We start from the raw sequence: 7,303 nt of genomic DNA, 5'->3' as shown, positions 1-7,303 counted from the left end.
CGGCCATTCACTCAAAAATGGTGCCAAACGGTTGCAAATGCTCCCCTGAGAGGTTGGGCGGTCGAAACAGAAGGCTTTTTAAAAAAATAATATTTATTAAAAAAATTTAAGCAATAAAGAAAAACATACATAATAACATAGTCTTTTCAAAACTCCACAGTTCATTCTCATCTTTGGACTTCCTCACATCTCTTGTTCCTGCATTATAAACTCATAAATTTTGCTAGCAAATTATTTACTTGTTTCAATTCATATCATATGATTGCCCAATATTAAATCTCAAATTTTAGAATTTAAATCACACTTTTAAAATCTTAGTTTTAAAATGTTATTTATCCAAAATTTGTCTTTTCTTTCAATTGCGTTCCAATTTATATTCCTTGTTACTAATTTATTGGAGCCGTATTATTACAAATCTTACATCTTTCTTAACATTCATACAATTTACAATGTTTTTGTAGATAGTCCTTAAATTTCTTCCAGTCCTCCTCCACCAGTTCTTCTCCCAGGTCTCGGATTCTGCCAGTCATCTCAGCCAGTTCCATATAGTCCATCAGTTGCATCTGCCATTCTTCCAGTGTGGGCAAATCTTGAGTTTTCCAGCATTTAGCGATGAGTATCCTTGCTGCTGTTGTAGCATACATAAAAAAAGTTCGATCCTTCTTTTGCACACACTGGCCAACAATGCCTAAAAGAAAGGCCTCTGGTTTCTTAGGGAAGGTATACTTAAATACCTTTTTCAGCTCATTATATATCATTTCCCAGAAAGCCTTCGCTCTAGGGCAAGTCCACCAGAAGTGAAATAATGTTCCTTCAGCTTCTTTACACTTCCAACATTTATTGTCAGACAGATGGTATATCTTTGCAAGCTTGACTGGAGTCATGTACCACCTATATATCATTTTCATAATATTTTCTTTCAAGGCATTACATGCCGTGAATCTCAAACCTGTGGTCCATAACTTTTCCCAGTCAGCAAACATGATGTTGTACCCTATGCCCTGTGCCCATTTTATCATAGCTGATTTGACCGTTTCATCCTGTGTATTCCATTTTAGCAGCAAGTTATACATTCTTGAAAGTATCTTAGAGCTGGGTTCTAACAGTTCTGTTTCTAACTTTGATTTTTCCACCTGGAATCCTAATTTTTTATCTGACTTAAAAGCTTCTTTAATCTGAGCATAATGTAACCAATCTCGCACTTTACCCTTTAGTTTCTCCATACTCTGCAGCCTCCAATTGTCTCCATCTTTTTCTATTATTTCCCAATATTTCGGCCATTTGGCCTCCATATTGAGTCTTTTCGGGGCCTTAGCCTCCATTGGTGATAACCACCTTGGGGTCTTGTTTTCCAATAAGTCCTTATATTTTGACCAGACATTGAACACTGCTTTTCTGACAACATGATTCTTGAAAGCCTTGTGTATTTTAACCTTGTCATACCACAGATATGCATGCCAACCAAAAGCATTGTTAAATCCTTCTAAATCTAAAACATCAGTGTCTTCAAGAAGCAGCCAATCTTTCAACCAGCAGAAAGCTGCTGATTCATAGTACAGCTTTAAGTCTGGCAGGGCAAAGCCCCCTCTTTCTTTAGCATCAGTTAGTATCTTAAACTTAATTCTGGGCTTTTTGCCCTGCCAGACAAATTTGGAGATATCTCTTTGCCACCTCCCAAAACACTCCATTTTATCCACAATCTGCAAAGTTTGAAACAAAAACAACATTTTTGGCAATACATTCATCTTAATAGCAGCAATACGTCCTGACAAGGAAAGTTTCAATCTTGACCAAACATCTAGATCCCTTTTAATTTCAGACCAACATTTTTCATAATTGTCTTTAAATAAATTCATGTTCTTCGCTGTTATGTTTACCCCTAGGTATTTTACTTTTTTAACCACACTTAATTCTGTCTCTTTCTGAAACCTTTCTGATTCTGAAGAAGCCAATTTCCCCCCCAAAACCTTGGTTTTTTTGCTTGTTAAGCTTAAATCCCGCCACCCGACCAAACTCATAAATCAGTTGCAATACCCTTTTAGTACTGGGCTCTGGCTCCTGTAAGGTCAATACTAGGTCATCTGCAAATGCTTTAAGTTTATACTGTTTCGCTCCGACCTGAATACCCTCCACCAACCGGTCTCCTCTAATCATATTTAGAAGCACTTCCAGGACCGATATAAATAACAAGGGGGAAATAGGACAGCCTTGTTGTGTTCCTTTTTCAATTTTAAACTCTTCCATCACCACATTGTTCACTATCAATTTTGCCTTCTGCTCCGAATAAATTGCCTCTATCCCATTCTCAAACCCCCGCCCCACTCCCATTCCTTCCAAATTTTTCTTCATGAACTTCCAAGAAATATTGTCAAAGGCCTTCTCCGCATCTATAAATATCATCACTGCTTTTGTATTAATATTTGTTTGCAAGAGTTCCAAGATATCAATAATGTTCCTTGTATTTGCAAACAAATGTCTACCTGGGAGAAAGCTTGCTTGGTCCTTATGGATCACTTCATTTAACACTTTTTTAAATCTACTTGCCAAAATGTCTGCAAATATTTTGTAATCCACATTCAGGAGGGAGATGGGGCGGTAGTTCTTGAGTTGTGTCTTTTCGGTTTCTAGTTTGGGTATCAATGTGATGAAAGCCTCTTTCCACGACTCTGGTGCCTTCTTCCCTTCCATAATTTCATTGCAGACCTCCATCAATGGATGTATCAAATAATCTTTCAATGTCTTATAATATTTGGAGGTGAGTCCATCTGGCCCTGGAGACTTGACCAATTGCATGTTCGTCAATTTCTTGTTGTGTTATTTTATAGTTCAGGATTGTTCTATTTCGCAGGGACAACCTTGGTAGACCATTCTTCTTTAAAAATTGTTCTATCTCCACTTCGTTTTGCGGCCCTTGTGTATATAATTGCTTGAAATATCTCTGAAAACACTTTCTGATCTCTACTGGGTTCTGGATGTTTCTTCCTTCAATTTCTAAATTTGTTACCGTATTCAATTTTTGTCTCTTTTTCAGCTGCCATGCTAGCAGCTTTCCACATTTATTTGCTGATTCAAAGGATCTTTGTTTCATCAATTTAACTTTCCATTCCACTTCCTGATTTATCAATTTTGAATATTGTGCTTGATAAAGTTTAATTTCTCTTAGAATCTCCTTTGATTTCGGTCTCAATCTTAACTTCTTCTCCCCTTCTTTAATTTTCTCCAAAATCTTATCTTTTTTCTCATTCTGTGCTTTTTTCTTTATAGTATTCTGTTGTATCAGAAACCCCCTCATAACAGCCTTGCTTGTGTCCCAGACAGTTCTTTTTTCCACCGTGGTGTTCAGATTTATCTCAAAGTAGTCCTTCAAAGCTTTTTGGGCCTTTCTAATAATCTCCTGATCTCTAAACAAATTGTCATTCATCCTCCATCTAAAGGAGCCGGTTGGGGTTAGCCTCATATCCATCTTTACAGCGCTATGGTCGGAGCAGGTCTTTGGGCAGATTTCCACTTTTTTTATCTTGGGTGCCAGGCCTCTAGTTGTCCATATTTGGTCGATTCTTGTCCATGTCAGTTGGGCTTCAGAAAAGAATGTTCCTTCTCTTCCTAGAGGGTTCTTTGTTCTCCAGATGTCAATCAAGTCCATGTTGTCCGTCAGTTCAAAAAAAGTTTTAGGTAGTCTGCCTTCTTTTGTTACACTTTGGCTATGCGACTTATCCATATTAGTTGATACCACGCCGTTCATATCTCCCATCATAATGATGTTATCATAGTTCAGATAGTCCAGCATTGTCTCATGCAGCTTCTTGTAGAATTCCGATTTTCCGTCGTTTGGCGCATAAATTCCTAATATCAAAAACTTTTCTCCTTGAGTCTGGATCTCGATTGCCAGGATTCTTCCTTGTTCATCTTTAAATAAAAAATTTGGTGACAGGCTCTCTTTTGCATATATCACCACACCTCTTTTCTTAACTCGATCCGAAGAGATAAATTCTTGGCCTAATCTTTTATTTATTAACACTTTTCTATGTAGCCTAGTCACGTGTGTTTCTTGCAAGCAAATAATGTCCAATTGTTCTTTTTTCAAAATATGAAATATCCTTCTCCTTTTCTCGGGGATGTTGGCGCCATTTATGTTCCAGCTCAGAAGTTGCAGAGACATCCTGGATATATCTGTTATTGCCCTGGTGGTGGTGTCTTTTTGTCCTGGTCTTCAGACCCCAAAGGTGTAGGTATAGGTACAGGCGATGGTCCGGCCCCTGAAGGTTCTTCAATCCCTTTCTGAAGGTCCTCTCCGTAGATATTCAAAAATTTATCTCTATCCTCAGCTGTTTTAATTTTTACCTTGTTCCCTCTGAACGTGAAAGACAGTCCTTGTGGAAATTCCCACCTGAAAATAATTGAATTGCTCCTCAGCAACCTTACTAGTTCCAGGTAGGTGGATCTAAGATCCAGAAGCTGTTTAGGAATGTCCTTGTAAATCTCCGCTCTCTTGTCCAAAACTTCAAGTGACTTTCCGTAGTGTAGTCCTAGTATTTTATCTCTTTCCTCCTTGGATCTCAAAGTAATCAAACAGTCTCTGGGCTTGTCCTTCCTTGTTAGTTTCCCAAGGCTAAAAGCAGTCACAATTTTAAAATCTTTTTCCTCCTCCAGAGGCCACCACTTAGAAAATTCCTTTGTCAAAAACTCAATTAAGTTCCCTTGTTCGGGTTCCAATTCTGGTATAAACCTCAATTTTAAATTGTTTTCCCAGGCCCGAAGTTCAATCATAGACAGGTAGGCCTGCTGTTCCCCAAGCTGCTTGTGGAGTGGTCTTACCTCCTGCTCCAGTGCCTCAGTTTTCTGGATGGCTTCCTCTGCCAATTTCCGATTTTCTACAGTAGATTCAGCTAATTTGCCAATTGCTTTTGCATTCGCAGTGACTTGTTCAGTTAACTTATTGACACAGTCTCTAGTCTGATCAATCTTAACCGTTTGTTCATCCACTTTTTTATCTAAGCCTTCCAATTTTTCCAGTATTCTGTCTAATACTGAAGCAGACCCCCCTGATGCCATATCTTCTCCCAGCAGCTGCTCACTTTCCTCTAGTTCCAAAACATCAGGAACAGATGATCTGCGTGGCTGTGAAAGTAAAGTCAAAGTTGTTTGCCTTTTTCCTCTAGCCGCTCTTGTTTGTCTTCCAGTGCCACTCATTCCAATTCTGTCTGCTAGTCAAGGTCAAGTTGAATATGTTCCCATGGGAATCCACAAGCCCATAAAGTAAACTTTTAGGAGGAAGGGAAACCGAAAAGAAAGTCACATATAATTGTAAATCCAGAGCCCACTAGAGGGAGCCCACTTTTGTTATAGAGAGGAAGTCAAATTATTAATATCATTTATTTAAATCTTCAAAATCCAAATTTCAATATTTAGCTCTGTCCAAACAGCCTTTAGTTTCCAAAATACCTTCAGTTTAATTGTATTTAGCAGAGTTGGTCTCCAAATATAACAATGACTCAATAAGTGCAGGATGTATCAGTTCAGTGTAACAGTTCAGCTAGTAATAACTCCAGCAACAAAGTGTCAAAGTCTTGCAATCTGACAGTTTTGTTATCTAGGCAGTCCGACTGCCTGGGATTTTTTGTCAATTTGTAAATCCAACAGAGCAGGTCAATTCATATTCCAAGATAAAGCTTTGAAAGTTTTTAAAGAGTTAAGTCCTGAGACACTTAAATGGATGTGAGAGTTGATTGCCTTTTAACGCCTCTTCAAAGGCTCCAAAGATCAAAGTCTTTGCTTTAAATCTTAAACAGTGGCATGAGACGGACTTCCTGGTTACGTCTCTCGCTTTTAGCCGAATTACCAGAAATTTAAGTCCAAATCTTTCTTTCTTGTCTTACTCACGAGTTGTTGGTTTCAAGCCGAATGTTCCCAGGAAAAGAGGACAGCGCTCACCGACAGCAGCTACGCGGCTTCACTCCCCAGAAAGAGCGATTGACTCACAGCACCGCGCCAGCCCTTCCACATTCCGGGACCTCTTACGAGATCCCTTCGACGTTTCGGGGGGCGCTCCTGGTGCCCACCGAGTCCCACGGCCACAGGCTATCGCTGCCTGTGGTTTCTCGATGTGGGTCTCCGCTGCGCCGTAGCGGACGACCCGTTTCTGCGGAGCTCCCTCTTCGCACTTAGAAGAGGGCAGCCATTGCCGGACGCGCCGCCTCCGGAAGTCCGAAATAGAAGGCTTTTTATCTCAGGAAAAGAAATTAACCCTCGACAACTTAACCGGCAGAAAAAGATTCTTTTGAAAAAATCCCTAAGCCCCGGGGTCACAATTTCATCAAAAATCTAACTTTCAGCCATTCACACAAAAATGTTGCCAAACGGTTGCAAATGCTCCCCTGAGAGGTTTGGCGGTCAAAACAGAAGGCTTTTTATCACAGGAAAAGAAATCAGCCGTCAACAACTTAATCGGCAGATTTTTTTTTAAAAAAAAACCCCTAAGCCCCGGGGTCACAATTTGATCAAAAATCTGACTTTCGGCCATTCACTGAAAAATGGTGCCTACTGAAGAAAGTAGGAAACACCACTGGGCCGTTAAGATATAATCTAAGTCAAATCCCTCATTTTGACTACTGGCTCCTCACACAGCTCCTGACTCACGACAGTGTGTTGCCCAGTGTGTTGCGACAGCAGGAGGCCCCATTAGGAGGCCCCATACTATTCATCATCTTGGGCTCCATGATCACTGCAGGTGGTTACAGCAGCCACAAAATTAAAAGACGCCTGCTTCTTGGGAGAAGGGCAATGACAGGCCTAGACAGCATCTAGGTGAGAGCTGTACCATAAAGAAGGCTGATCGCCGAAGAATTGATGCTTTTGAATTACGGTGCTGGAGGAGACTCTTGAGAGTCCCATGGACTGCAAGAAGATCAAACGCATCCATTCTTAAGGAAATCAGCCCTGAGTGCTCACTGGAAGGACAGATCGTGAAGCTGAGGCTCCTGTACTTTGGCCACCTCATGAGAAGAGAAGACTCCCTGGAGAAGACACTGATGCTGGGAAAGATGGAGGGCACAAGGAGAAGGGGGCGACAGAGGACGAGATGGTTGGATAGTGTTTTCGAGGTTACCAGCATGAGTTTGACCAAACTGCGGGAGGTAGTGGAGGACAGAGGTGCCTGGCGTGCTCTGGTCCATGGGGTCACGAAGAGTCGGACACGACTAAACGACTAAACAACAACAACATAGGGAAGTTTTTTAATGTTTACTGTTTTGTTACCTTTTTATATGTTTTGGAAGCCGCCCAGAGTGGCTAGAGCAACCCAGGC

Source organism: Podarcis gaigeae, assembly GCF_964106915.1.
Source record: "Podarcis gaigeae genome assembly, chromosome: 5".
Classification (NCBI taxonomy): Eukaryota; Metazoa; Chordata; class Lepidosauria; order Squamata; family Lacertidae; genus Podarcis; species Podarcis gaigeae.
Note: the sequence above shows the minus strand (reverse complement) of the source record.